At 37.1% G+C, this 14,243-nt stretch overlaps 1 protein-coding gene across 1 annotated transcript in view; it reads left to right on the forward strand.

Moving 5' to 3' along the window:
* The window catches only part of ZC3H12B (zinc finger CCCH-type containing 12B), a 601,939-nt gene that overhangs the window by 524,068 nt on the left and 63,628 nt on the right, over positions 1-14,243 (forward strand). The gene's annotated exons all lie outside the window — the stretch shown is intronic.

Raw genomic sequence — 14,243 nt, forward strand, 5'->3', positions numbered from 1 at the left:
CGGGATCGAATCCCACATCGGGCTCCCGGTGCATGGAGCCTGCTCCTCCCTCTGCCTGTGTCTCTGCCTCTCTCTCTCTCTGTGTGACTATCATAAATAAATAAAAATTTAAAAAATTAAAAAAAAAGAAATGTTAAAAAAAAAAAGAATGAGTAGTAGATGTGATGACTGAAACAAGAGGTCAGATGATATAAGAAAGAAGCCATGAACCAAGGAATGTGGGCAACCTCCAGAAACTGAAAATGGCAAGGAAACAGATTCTCTCTTGAAGCCTACAGAAGCAACACAGCCTTGTGAGAAAATGGATTTTAGAATTCTGACCTCCTAAACTAAAAATAAACAATTTGGTGTTATTTTAAGATACTAAATGTATGGTGATTTTTCTATAGCAGCAATAATAAAGTAATAACCAAGAGTGCCTTCATACTTTATTTCATATTTTTTCATATAGTTTTTTATTTCATGTCAGAGATCTTCAGGAATCCCACTTCCATTTCTTTTTTGCTTTTTTTTTTCAAAAGCAAAAATAAACTATAGTGACTTCATCAAAATAAAAACCTCCTTCTGTTTATAAGATGAGTTGTCATCCAGCTTGGCTTAAAATTCCCAATGTTAAAAAAAATTCCCAATGTTTGGGGCTTCTGGGTGGCTCAGTCGGTTAAGCATCTGACTCTTAGTTTTGGCTCAGGTCATGATCTCAGGGTTAAGCATCTGACTCTTAGTTTTGGCTCAGGTCATGATCTCAGGGTCATGAGATCAAGCCCCACATCAGGTGAGGAGTCAGTTGAGATTCTCTACCCTTATGCCCCTCCCCCACTCTCTCTCTCTCTCAAATAAAGAAATTAATCTTTTTTTAAAATTCCCAATGATCAGGAATCTGTTTCCTACTGAGTCTATCATTGCTTGATGAACTCGTTGGAATATAAGACTGTACACAATCAGAACATAAGTAAGAAGCCTTAGACTAACAAGTTTTTCATTTGATTATCCCATTGTCCTTGAAAGCAAGGGCCTTATTTTATGCCTCCCTTGTTTTCCTCACAGCACATAGTACACTATTGGATGCTCCTACAGAGAAAGTAGGGATAGCACAAGTCTTATGAATACTATTACTCTATGCAGGAGTTGCTTAACAGGCTATCTGGAGGTACACTTTAGTATATAGTTATTTAATCCTCACAGCAACAATATTTTACAGTTGAGAAAACTAGAGTTCATCAAGGTTCAATGATTTTCTTGAGGTCATTTGATATAGTATAGTAAAATAGCAAAGTGGGAACTTGAATTTAAGTCTTCTGGTTTCAAGTGAATTAAATGAAACTAACATTTATAAATATCTGTTATGTTTTTTCTTTTTTCAAGTTTTTATTTAAATTCCAGTTAATTAACATACAGTGTTTCAGGTATAGAATTTAGTGATTCATCATTTACCTATGATACCCACTGCTCATCACAAGTGTCAGGCACTTTTGTATGCCTGATTTAATACTCACTAAAAACCTTACAAAAAGGGAATAATTAGGCTCAGAGAGGTTGAATAACTGCCCAAGGTTATGCCAGCAATAAATGACAATGCTTGTATTAAAATCTGAATCTGACTCCAATGAATCTTTGACAATATAATGCAATAGTCTGTGACTATTAGTATTATTAAGGATATTTGAGGAACGCCTGGGTGGTTCAGTCAGTGTCTGACTTTGGCTCAGGTTTTGATCTCAGGGTCCTGGGATTGAGTCCCACCTTGGATTCCCCTCTCAGTGGGGAGTCAGCTTGTCCTTCTGCCCTTCCCCCAGCTCTAATGCTCTCTCTCACTCTATCTCTCAAATAAATAAATGCAATCTTAAAAGAATATTTAGCATTCTTCCTGGTAGCAGAGAATACATTTACAGATTTCCTTTTCCAAACTTTTAAATCATGGCTGCATAGTTACAAGGTGGGTGAAGTAGGTTAGACATCTCCCCTGTTTCACTTAGGAAAACTATATGTTCTCATTCATTTGGGGAATATAAATAATAGTGAAAGGGAATATAAGGGAAGGGAGAAGAAATGTGTGGGAAATATCAGAAAGGGAGACAGAACGTAAAGACTGCTAACTCTGGGAAACGAACTAGGGGTGGTAGAAGGGGAGGAGGGCGGGGGGTGGGAGTGAATGGGTGACGGGCACTGGGTGTTATTCTGTATGTTAGTAAATTGAACACCAATAAAAAATAAATTAAAAAAAAATAAATAAAATAAAATAAAATAAAAAGAGAAAAATGAAAAAAAAAAGGAAAACTAGAATCAGAGCAACAAGAAATTTAAATGATTTGTGCACAATAATAAACTAATCAGAATGAGGCAGTGGCCCAGTGAAAAGCAGAAGGTGATCTCTATGTTCAAAGGGCCAATGGTAACTCTGCTCTTCTCCTAATAGGCAAAAACTAGAGTAATTTCTGAGCGTAAGAGTTATGGGATCTGCCAAACTAAACCATCCAAAACACCTTATATTGGACCAATTTCCCAAGGCCTATACTTCTTTAAGTGTTTTTGTTTTGTTTTGTTTTGTTTTGTTTTGTTTTGTTTCAAATGTAAGGATGATAAGAACCCAGGACTTGTTTGAGGACTCTGACTTCATGGTAATATAAGACCTTCCTTGTCTTTGGACTTCTGTTCGAGCATTGCTGGTTATAAAAGATACTGTAGTATGATTCCTTTGCTTTGTAAGGAATACTGAAGAGATTAATTACCAAGGTAATTGGTTTCAACATATCTAGTCTATGCCAGTAGCAAACTGTCATACTGATAGGAAGATGGACTTTTGTCTTCTGTAGGAGTTGCTTTGCAAAATTAAAGATTGCTCACCCAATTTAAATGAAGCAAAATAAAAGCAGCACTAAACCTTATTTTTAGGAGCATATTAAAGTAGTGCATAGTAGGCCACATGATTTTCTAAAATTTCCAGCTGTGTCCTTGTTAGTATCTCTTTCCTTTTCTGACTAGATTAGTTACTGATGAGTCCCATTTATCCTACAATCACATTTCACATGGTCAAAGTTCAGTGCCATAGTCTGCTTATGAATTTGTTAGTGCTATTAATCTAAATATGGCTTCTTTTCCCCATTGGTTAGTTGTAGTTTTATCATTAGATTAGTATTTCCTAGGAGCGCCTGGTGGCATACTGGGTTAAATGTCTGCCTTGGGCTCAGGTCATGATCCCAAGGTTCTGGGATCAAGCCGCACATGGAGCACCCTGCTCAGTGGGAGCTGACTTCTTCCTTTGCCTCTCCCCGTGCTTATGCATGCCCTCTCTTTTTTTTTCTCTCTGTCAAATAAATAAGTAATAAAATCTTGTTAAAAAGATTAAAACTTCTTAGACAAACTACATATCAACATCTACTGTTTCTCAGTGTGCTATGTGAGCCTGCATTGAAACCATGATGCTTTGTTCCTTGTCTGCAACATTTGCTTAACATTTGCTGTAGTGGTATACCTGTGATTCACATACTGATATATGTTAAGATCCTAAAGGGTATGCTAATTGTGAAAACTGCCTCCTTGGGGAAAAAATCCATTTCAGAGGAGTTAAGGCTTTCAAATGTAAATGAAATCATATTCTTTAAGTCTGAGAAAAACCGAATTTTTTTTGAAATAAGTATTTGTTTTATTTTTTGTTTTTGTTTTTGTTTTTTTTTGTTTTTTTATTTTTTATTGGTGTTCAATTTACTAACATACAGAATAACCCCCAGTGCCCGTCACACATTCACTCCCACCCCCCGCCCTCCTCCCCTTCCAACACCCCTAGTTCGTTTCCCAGAGTTAGCAGTCTTTACGTTCTGTCTCCCTTTCTGATATTTCCCACACATTTCTTCCCCCTTCCCTTATATTCCCTTTCACTATTATTTATATTCCCCAAATGAATGAGAACATATAATGTTTGTCCTTCTCCGACTGGCTTACTTCACTCAGCATAATACCCTCCAGTTCCATCCACGTTGAAGCAAATGGTGGGTATTTGTCATTTCTAATAGCTGAGTAATATTCCATTGTATACATAAACCACACAGGTCTAAGCCTAGTATATCAATAAAACAAATACAAATCAAGTATTTGTTTTATTGATATACTAGGCTTAGACCTGTGTTTAACAAGCAAGCCTAATAAAGGCACCATGGTTAGACTATAAGTTTGCTTTTCCAAGCCATCATTTAAACCCTAAAGAAAGGGCAGAGGGAAATGTCAGTGATCCATCTACTAGACAGAATCTAGCTTAAAATCTGGATCATAAAATGTATCTAAGCCGTTGCAGAGCAAAGTGAGATATACTGTCACCAAGACACTTGGTAACTTGCAGGTCCAGGTCTTTAGACTGCATTTTAGGTAGATTTTTAGATACGAACTTTTTCAATTGCAAAATAATATCTTGTGAATTGGGGCTAGAACAGGTCATCTTGCAAGAGTCACTTTATTTGCTACTACTTTTTCATTTACGCATTCCTCAAATATTTATTGGCACTAAACTTTTCATACTGGGCCCTTATATAGGACTTCATAATTTTTTTCAAAAAAACCTCATAGAATTCAATGCCAAAATAAATAAATAAATAATTTGATTAAAAGTGGGCAAAAGACCTGAACAGACATTTACCATTTACTACCTTCAAAAATGTCAAAACTGAATTCTGATTTCTATTAGGCATTTGGTACAATTCATGGAATGCACTCGTGGCATTATTTTAATATATTTTCAATGGAATGCTATAGGCATTTTACATTTTTTAACATGATAATTCTCAGTATGATAAAAATGTATATCAGAATAAAGATGTATCAAAATATGGGATCCCTGGGTGGCTCAGGGTTTAGCACCTGCCTTCGGCCCAGGGCATGATCCTGGAGTCCCGGGATTGAGTCCTATATCAGGCTCCCTGCATGGAGCCTGCTTCTCCCTCTGCCTGTGTCAATGCCTTTCTCTCTCTCTCTCTCTCTGTGTCTCTCATGAATAAATAAATAAAATCTTTTAAAAAAAGATGTATCAAAATATTAACAATGTTTGTCTCTGAGAGGTAGTAAAACATAACCTGCAAGGATTTTTCTTTATATTTTATGTGTTTTCCACATTGTACATTATAAATATACATTACTCTTATAATAATTAGACATTTCATTGAATAATAATTGACATACTATATTGTATTAGTTTCAGATGTACAACGTAGTGATGTGTTACTTATATACACAACAAAATGGTCACCACAATAAGCCTACCTACCATCTGTCATCCTACAAAGTCATTGCAATATTATTGACTATTATATATATAATATTATATTCCTTATGCCATACATTACATTCTCATTTTCCTAGATGGCTTTTAAGATGCTGAGGAATGTTCCCTCTATCCCTACACTCTGAAGAGTTTTGATCAGGAATGGATGCTGTGTTTTGTCAAAAGCTTTCTCTGCATCTATTGAGAGAATCATATGGCTCTTGTTTTTTCTCTTGTTGATATGATCTATCATGTTGATTGCTTTATGAGTGTTGAACCAGCCTTGCATCCCGAGGAAAAATCCCACTTGGTCATGGTGAATAATCTTTTTAATGCACTGTTGGATCCTATTGGATCTATATTGTGTGTTTGAGACTTTTCTTGGTTCATGAGATAGGCTGCTGTTGCTATATACTTCCCTCTTATGACAGTCTTTGTTGTATCCCAAGTATTTTGGAACATCCATATAGTTTATAATTTCTTTTTAATTTATTGGTCAACCCATTAATTTTTTAGTAGGATGTTCTTTACTCTCCATGTATTTGTGTTCTTTCTAAATATTTTCTTGTGATTGACTTCAAGTTTCACAGGAGTGGTCTGAAAATATGCATTGTATGCTCTTAATCTTTTTGTACTTGTTGAGAGCTGGTTTATGACCCAGTATGTGATATTTTCTGTAGAATGTCCTATGTGCACTCAAAAACAATGTATATTCTGCTGCTTTAGGATGAAATGCTCTGAATATATCTGTTAAGTCCATCTGGTCTAGTGTGTCATTCAAAGTCATTATTTCCTTGTTGATTTTCTGTTTAGAAGATCTGTCTATTGATGTAAGTAGAATGTTAAATGCTCTACTATTATTGTATTATTATCAGAGTTTCTTTATGTTTGTTATTAATTGATTTATATATTTGGGTATTCCCAAGTTGGGGGCATAAATATTTACAACTGTTAGATCTTCCTGATGGATAGACCCCTTAATTATGATATAATGCCCTTCCTCATCTCTTGTTCCACTCTGTTTTAAAATCTAGTTTGTCTGAGATAAATATGGCTATTTCAGTTTTCCTTTGACATCCGTTAGCATGATAGATAGATCTTCATTCCCTTACTTTCAATCTGCAAGTGTCTTTAGGTCTAAAATGAGTCTCTTTTAGGCAACATATAGATGGATCTAATTTTTTAATCCATTCTGCTAACCTATGTCTTTTGTGTGGAACATTTAGTCCATTAACATTCAGAGTGATTATTGAAAGATATGAATTTAGTGCCATTGTGTTACCTGTAAAGTTGGCATTTCTGTAGATTGTCTCTATTTCTTTCTAGTCTTTGTTGCTTTTGGTCTTTTATTCCCCAAAGAGTCCCCCTTAATATTTCTTGCAGGTAGGTTTACTCGTCATGAACTCCTTTAGGGTTTTGTTTTTGTTTTTGTTTTTGTCTAGGAAACTTTTTATCTCTCCTTCTATTCTGAATGACAGACTTGCTGGATACAGTATTCTTGGCTACACATTTTTCCCATTCAGAATGTTGAATATATCCTGTCACTCTCTTCTGGCCTGCTAAGTTTCTGTGGATAGATCTGATGCCAACATGATCTGTCTTCCCTTATAATTTAGGGACCTTTTTTTTTTTTACCTTTGCTGCTTTCAGGAGGCTATCCTCATCTGTGTATTTTGTGAATTTGACTCTGATATGCCTTGGCACTAGCCAGATTTAATTTAGTGGGGATTCTCTGTGCTTCTTGGATTTAGATGTCTCTGTTCTTCCCCGGATTAGGGACATTTTTAGCTATAATTTGCTCAGATAAACCTTCTGCCCCCTTTTCTCTCTCTTCAACTTCAGGGATCCTATGATATGAAGTTACCGAGTCTCCTAATTCTAACTTATGATCCATTATGTTTGTTTCCCTCTTCTTTTCAGCTTAATTATTTTCCATAATTTTATCTTTTATATCACTGATTCATTCCTCTGTTTCATCCATCCCTCCTTGCCATGTCATCCATTTTGGGTTGCAACTTGTTTATAGCATTTTAAATTTCAGTCCAAGTAGATTTTAGCTCTTTTATCTCTGCAGTAAGGGATTCTTCTATGCTTTTTTTCAGTCCCAGTAAATATCTTTATAATTTTTTAAGTGCCCAGTTTAGATGTCGTAATTATAATTGTATTTATGAAATCCTTGACTATTACTTCCAATTTCTGTTCTTTTGGGGTGAATTCCTCTGTTGTTTTTTCCCAGACTATGTGTTTTGGTCTGCATGTTACAAGAAACTAGATCTAAAAATAAAAAATCTATTAAAAATTAAACAAAATAAAAATAGAAAAGGGAGCTATTTCCCTTAGAACTGAAGGTTTGCTCTATGATCAGTAGAATTCATGCCGGTGAGCGGTTTGTACTTGTCTTCTGGTGTGGGGACCCATTACACTGATTCTCAGACCTCCTTTCTCCATTGAAGATGCACCTACTGGATGTAGGCTTGTGAAGCTTGGTGTAAGCAGCTCCGTTTTCCACGTGATGGTGCTATTTACCTCACTGAGGTCTGTCCTTGCTTATGGGTGGGATACAAAATGGCGGCCTAACCCCACATTCACTCCTCCCGGAACTTGGAGTTTATGTCCCCCACTCTCCCCTCTTGTGTTCCTGGCTTCCATCAGATCCCTGCCTTTCCCTTGTCTTTGTCCAAACCATCCACCTTCCAAGCAGCACTGTGCTGTGTTTTATCTTAAGCACATTGCTGGGTTTCAAAACTCCAAATTTTAGGGAGTCTTATGGTGCAGACCCCCAGTGATCCTCTGGGAGAGGGCCTTGCTGTGCTTTTGCCATTTGCCAATCCACCCCAGGAAAGTGGATGCATCATCGGGCATCGGTTTGTTTATTGTAAAGTGAAGCCAAAAAGCTGCCCCCCCGGGCTTACTGCCCTCAGGGAGCATCCCTGCTCCTGTGGCTGGGAACAGTGAAGCATTATCGATAACACCAGTTCTTCTTGCTACACAGAGGGTACTCATACTATGCTGTTGGTTCCTGAGTCTCCACTCTCCTTACCCAGTGGAGCACCTTTAGGCCAGGCACAACCCTGGCAATAGTGGACTTCTAAAACCCAATTTTGTGTTCCACTGCTTATAATACCTTGTAGTAGTCTCTATAAGCAGGACTCCCTCCCCTCCACAGCATCTGTAGTTATTATCTCCCTCAAATCAACTCTCTATACCTCTTACCTTCCAGAAGGTGGTTGCTTTTCTACTCGTAGACTTGTAGTCTTGTTCTCTTGGTCCTCAGATTGATTTCTTGGGTATTCAGAATGATTTGATAGTTATCTAGCTGTATTTGAGGGACAATGCAAGTTTGGGGGCCACCTACTCCTCTGCCATCTTAACTTCTCCTGCCATTGCTTTTCCTTGTGTTACTTATGCAAACACTTGTAATGTAGGCTGAGATTTTCTAAACTGGCTGTCAGGAATCTTGCTGGCTCTGCCACCACCAAGCTGGCCATCAAGTGTGCCCCCCCTCCCTCTCCCCCACCGTATCCTAGAGGATGAGTGGAATCTCCTCTTATGACTACTTTTGCTGCATCCCAAAGGTTTTGGACAACTGTGTTTTAATTTTCATTTGTGTGCATGTATTTTTTTTTCTTCTTTCACTTCCTGGTTGACTCATTCATTCTTTAGTGTTCTTTAACCTGCATGTATTTGTGATCCTTCCAGATTTTTTTCTTGTGGTTAACTAAGTTTCATAGCATTGTGGTCAGAAAATATCCATGGTATGAATCTAATCTTTTTGTACTTGCTGAGGTCTGATTTGTGACCCAGTATGTGACCTATTCTGGAGAATGTTCTGTGTGCATTTGAAAAGAATATGTATTCTGCTACATTATGATGAAATGTTCTGAGTATATCTGTTAAGTCCATTTGGTCTACTGTGTTATTCAAAGCCATTTTTTTCCTAGTTGATTTTCTGCTTAAATGACCTATCCTTTGATGTCAGTGGAGTGTTGAAAGTCCCCTATTATTACTGTATTATTCTTAATGAGTTCCTGTATATTTGTCATTAATTGTTTCATATATTTGGGTGCTCCCAGGTTGGGGGCATAAATATTTACAATTTTTAGATCTTCTTGTTGGATAGTCCCTTTTATTGTTTATATAGTCCCCTTCATCTTTTGTTACATTCTTTGGTTTAGAGTCAAGTGTGTTTGATATAGATATGGCTATTTTTCTTTCTTTTGTCATCAACTTGCATGATAAATATTCTTCCAGCCCTCACTTTCAATTTGCGGGTGTCTTTGGGTCTAAAATGAATCTTATGTAGGTAGCTTATAGATGGGTCTTGTTTTTTAATCCGTTCTTACACCCTATGTCTTTTGATTGAAGTGTGTTTTTTTTAAATTCAGAATAATTATTGATAGATATGTATTTAGTGACATTTTCTTTCTTATTTAGTCATTGTTTCTAGAATTTTTCTCTGTTCCTTTCTAGTCTTTGACACTTTTGGTCTTTCCTTTGCACACACAGAGTCCCTTTTAATATTTCTTGCAGGGTTGTTTTAATGGTCACAAACTCCTTTTGTTTTTATTTGTCTGGGAAACCATTAATTCATTCATTCATTCATCCATTCATAAGAGACCCAGAGAGAGGCAGAAACATAGGCAGAGGGAGAAGCAGGATCCCCACTGGGAACCTGATGCAGGACTTGCTTTGCTGGACAGAATATTCTTGGCTGCAGATTTTTCCCATTCAGCATATTGAATATTAATGCTACTCACTTCTGGCTTGCAAAGTTTCTGTGGAGAGATCTGTAGCTAGTATTATGTTTTTTTTTCCTGTAAGTTAGGGATTTATTTTGTCTTTCTACTTTTAGGATTTTTTCTTTATAAATCTATTTTGCAAATTTAACTACAATATGTATTGGCATTGGCCTGCTTTTGTTGATTTTGATGGGAGTTCTCTGTGCCTTCTGGATTTGGATGTCTATTTCCTCCCAAGATTAGGGAACTTTTCAGGTATTATTTCCTCAAATAAACCTTCTGCCCTCTTTTCTCTCTCTTATTCTTCTGGGACTCCTATAGTATGAATGTTATTATATTTGATGGAGTCACTGAGTTCCCTAAGTCTACTCTGTGTTCTGTCATTCTTTTTTCTCTATTTTTTCAGCTTCATTATTTTTCATAACTTTATCTTGTATATCACTAACTCATTCCTCTGTTTCTTCCCTCCTTGTGATCATTACATCCAGTCAGTCTCAAATATCAGATATTGCAGTTTTCATTTCTGTCTGATTGTTTTTTAGCTCTTTTATCTCTGCAGTAAGTGTCTCTCTGATGTTTTCCATGCTTTTCTCTAGCCTGGTTACTATCCTTATGACTGTTGCTTTAAATTCTGCATCAGGTATATTACTTATCTGTTTATTAAAAAAAATACTTATCTGTTTCAATTAGATCTCTGGCTGTGACCTTTTCTTGTTTTTTCTTTTGGTGTGAATTCCTCCACTATTTCTGCATTATGTCTAGGTCTCTGTCTTCTCTGTGTTAGAATTGCCTGTTATTTTTTTTCTGCTCCTGAGAGTAATGACTTTATGAAGAAGAGGTTATATAGTTTCCAGGGCCTGGTGCTTCAGATAATGTCTCTGGTGTGTGCTGCATCCACCCTGCTGCTGTGTTTTGGCCGCTTTATTCCTCAGGTCAGCAGTCTGTAGAGGCTTTCTTTGCCTGCAGTGGGCAGTGTTTGTACCTTAGCTACAAAGTAGTGAGTTTTAACTAGTTGTACTCTGGTCTGATTGCTAAATGAGACCTAATGCCACTTCCACTAGAACTGAAACTTTGCCAGTCTCTGTAGTCAGTAGATGTGGTGTATGCAGAGGTTTCTGGGGAGGGGACCCATTGTGCTGGTACTTAGGCACATTTGCCTGAGAAAAGCCATACCAGCAGAGTGCAGGGGGGCAGGACTTGGTGTAAACAAGTTAGACAGCCACTGTTAGTGCTGTGTTGTTTACTGAAATTGGTTTATGCTGAGGGTGGAGTAGGTCAGCATCCTTAGGTCTCTGTTCCAGCCAAGTCCCCTGACTCCTAAAACTCCAATCCTTGATCTCTGCTGGTTACAAACACTTAGAAAAATAAGCCTCTGTCATTTTCCCAGCCAACAGTTTTGGGGAAGTGTTCTCCTTGTTCATGTCCTTGTGCATTCCACTCTATCTTGTCTTTCTCTGTGATCAGGGCTCCTTCTCCTCCCAAGCACCCATGATGTTTATCCTCTAGACCATGCCTCTGCATTTCCTACCTTCTTCAATGTGACCTCTTCTCTCCCTCTAGTTGTACAGTTTGTTCTGTTAGTCCTCTGTCAAGTTGATTTCTTGGGTATTCAGAATGATTTGATAGATATCTAGCTGTGTTCAAGGGACAAGGCAATCCTAGGGTCCTCCTAGTATGCTGTCATCTTAGGTCCGCCCCCAACATGGGTTTGTTTCTGGGATTCTATTACATTCTATTGATCTGTGTCTAGTTTTGTGCCAGTACCATACTGATTTGATTTGATTGCTGTTGCTTTGTAGTATAGTTTGAAATCTGGGATTGTGATATCTCCAGCATTGTTTTTCTTTTTCAAGATTGCTTTACCTCTTCAGGATCCTTTGTGTTTTCATACAAATTTGAGAATTACTTGTTCTAGTTCCATGAAAAACACTGTTAGTATTTTGTTAGGGATTGCATTGAATTTGTTTGGGGCAGTATGGATATTGTAAAAATGTTCATTTTTAAAAATATTTTATTTATTTATTCATGAGAGACACAGAAAGAGAGAGGCAGAGACATAGGCAGAGAGAGAAGCAGGCACTATGCAGGGAGCCCAATGTGGGACTCGATCCCAGGACCCCAGGATCACGCCCTGAGCCAAAAGCAGGGGCTCAACTGCTGAGCCACCCAGGTATCCCAAAATGTTCATTTTTTCAATCCATAAACACACTATTCTTTCTGTTAATTTATGTCACCTTTAATTTCTTTCGTCAATGTTTGACAGTTTTCATAGTGAAGGCCTTTCATCTCAGTTAAGTTTATCCCTACATATTTTGTTATTTTTTAAAGATGTTATTTATTTATTTATTTATTTATTTATTTATTTGAGAGAGAGAGAGAGAGAGAGAGAGAGAGCATGGGGATAGGGAAGAGCAGAGAGAGAAGCAGACTTCCTGCTGAGCAGGAAGCCCAATGAGGGGCTCAATCCCAGGGCTCTAGAATCATGACCTGAGATGAAAGCTGATGCTTAAACGACTGAGCCACCCTATTCTTTTTGATACAATTATAAAGGTTTTTTTCATACTTTCTGTAGTTCATTATTAGTGTATAGGAGCACAACAGAATTTTTTATATTGATTTTGTATCCTGCAAATTTTTTTTTGCATTCATTTTGTTAGGTCTTTTGTTTTTTTAGTGGAATATTTAGGGTTTTCTACATATAGTAAGTATCATGTCATCTGCAAATAGTGACAGTTCTACTTCTTGCTTACCAATCAAATGCCTTTTATGTTTTTTCTTGCTAATTACTGTATATAGGGCTCCCAAGCTATGTTGAGTAAAAGTGGTGAGAGTGGACATCTTTGTTTTGTTCCTGATCTTAGAACAAAACCTCTCAGTTTTTCACCACTGAGCATGAGGTTAGCTGTGTTTTTCATATATGGTCTTTATTATGTTGAGGTGCATTTCCTCTACATCCACTTTTTGAGAGTTTTTTTTATCATAAATGAATGATAAATTTCATCAAATGTGTTTTCTGCATCTATCGAGATGATCCTATAATTTTTATACTTTGTTAATGCAGTGTGTCAGTTGATTGACTTGCAGGTATTGAACCATCCTCAAATCCGTGGAGCAAATCATAGAAAATCAGGATGTATGATCTTTGTAATGTTTTGTTGAATTGGTTTGTTAATATTTTTTTAAAGATTTTATTTATTTATTCATGATAGTCACACACACACAGAGAGAGAGAGAGAGAGAGAGAGAGGCAGAGACATAGGCAGAGGGAGAAGCAGGCTCCATGCAGGGAGCCCGAGGTGGGATTCGATCCCGGGTCTCCAGGATCCCACCCTGGGCCAAAGGCAGGCGCTAAACTGCTGCGCCACCCAGGGATCCCGGTTTGTTAATATTTTGTTAAATATTTTTGCATCTACAGTCATCAAAGACATTTGCCTCCATTTTTTTCAAGTGAATTTGTCTCATTTTCATACCATGGTAGGTCTGGATTCATAGACTGAGCTTGGAGGCATTCCTTCCTCCTCAATTTTTTGGAATAGTTTGAGAAGAATGAGTATTAACTGTCTAAAATTTTGGTACAATTCACCTATGAAGCCATCTGGTCCTAGACTTTATTTGCTGGGAGGCTTTTGATTAACGATCCAGTTTCATTACTAGTAATTGTTATCAGATTTTCTCTTTCTTACTGATTTAGTCATGGAAGATTTCATGCTTTTTGGAATTTTTTTGACTATGGTTGACACACATTACATTAGTTTTAGATACACATCATAGTAATACAACAACCTTAAACTTTAAGCTATGCTTACCACCACTGTAGCTACTATCTGACCACAGATACATTATCATTGTATTACACTGTATTGAGAATATCATTGACAATATTTTTTAAGTTGTTTTTAATTCCAGTTATCATACAGTGTAATATTAGTTTCAGGTGTGAAATGTAGTTATTTAACACTTCCATACAACACCTGGTGCTCATTATAAGTATACTCTTTGTATAATCCCAATCATCTATGCAATTTATTCCCCACCCACCTCCCCTCTGGTAATGTCAGTTTATTCTCTTAGTTAACTATATGTTTCTTGGATTACATCTCTCTCTCTCTGTCTCTCTGTTGGTCTGTCTGTCTGTCTGTCTCTCTCTCTTTATCCCCCATATTCATCTGCTTTGTTTTTTAAGTTCCACATATGAGTGAAATCATATGGGATTTGTCTTTCTCTGACATATTTTGCTTAGCAAAACACTGTCTGCTCCA

This window comes from Canis lupus, chromosome X, assembly GCF_003254725.2.
Source record: "Canis lupus dingo isolate Sandy chromosome X, ASM325472v2, whole genome shotgun sequence".
NCBI lineage: Eukaryota > Metazoa > Chordata > Mammalia > Carnivora > Canidae > Canis > Canis lupus.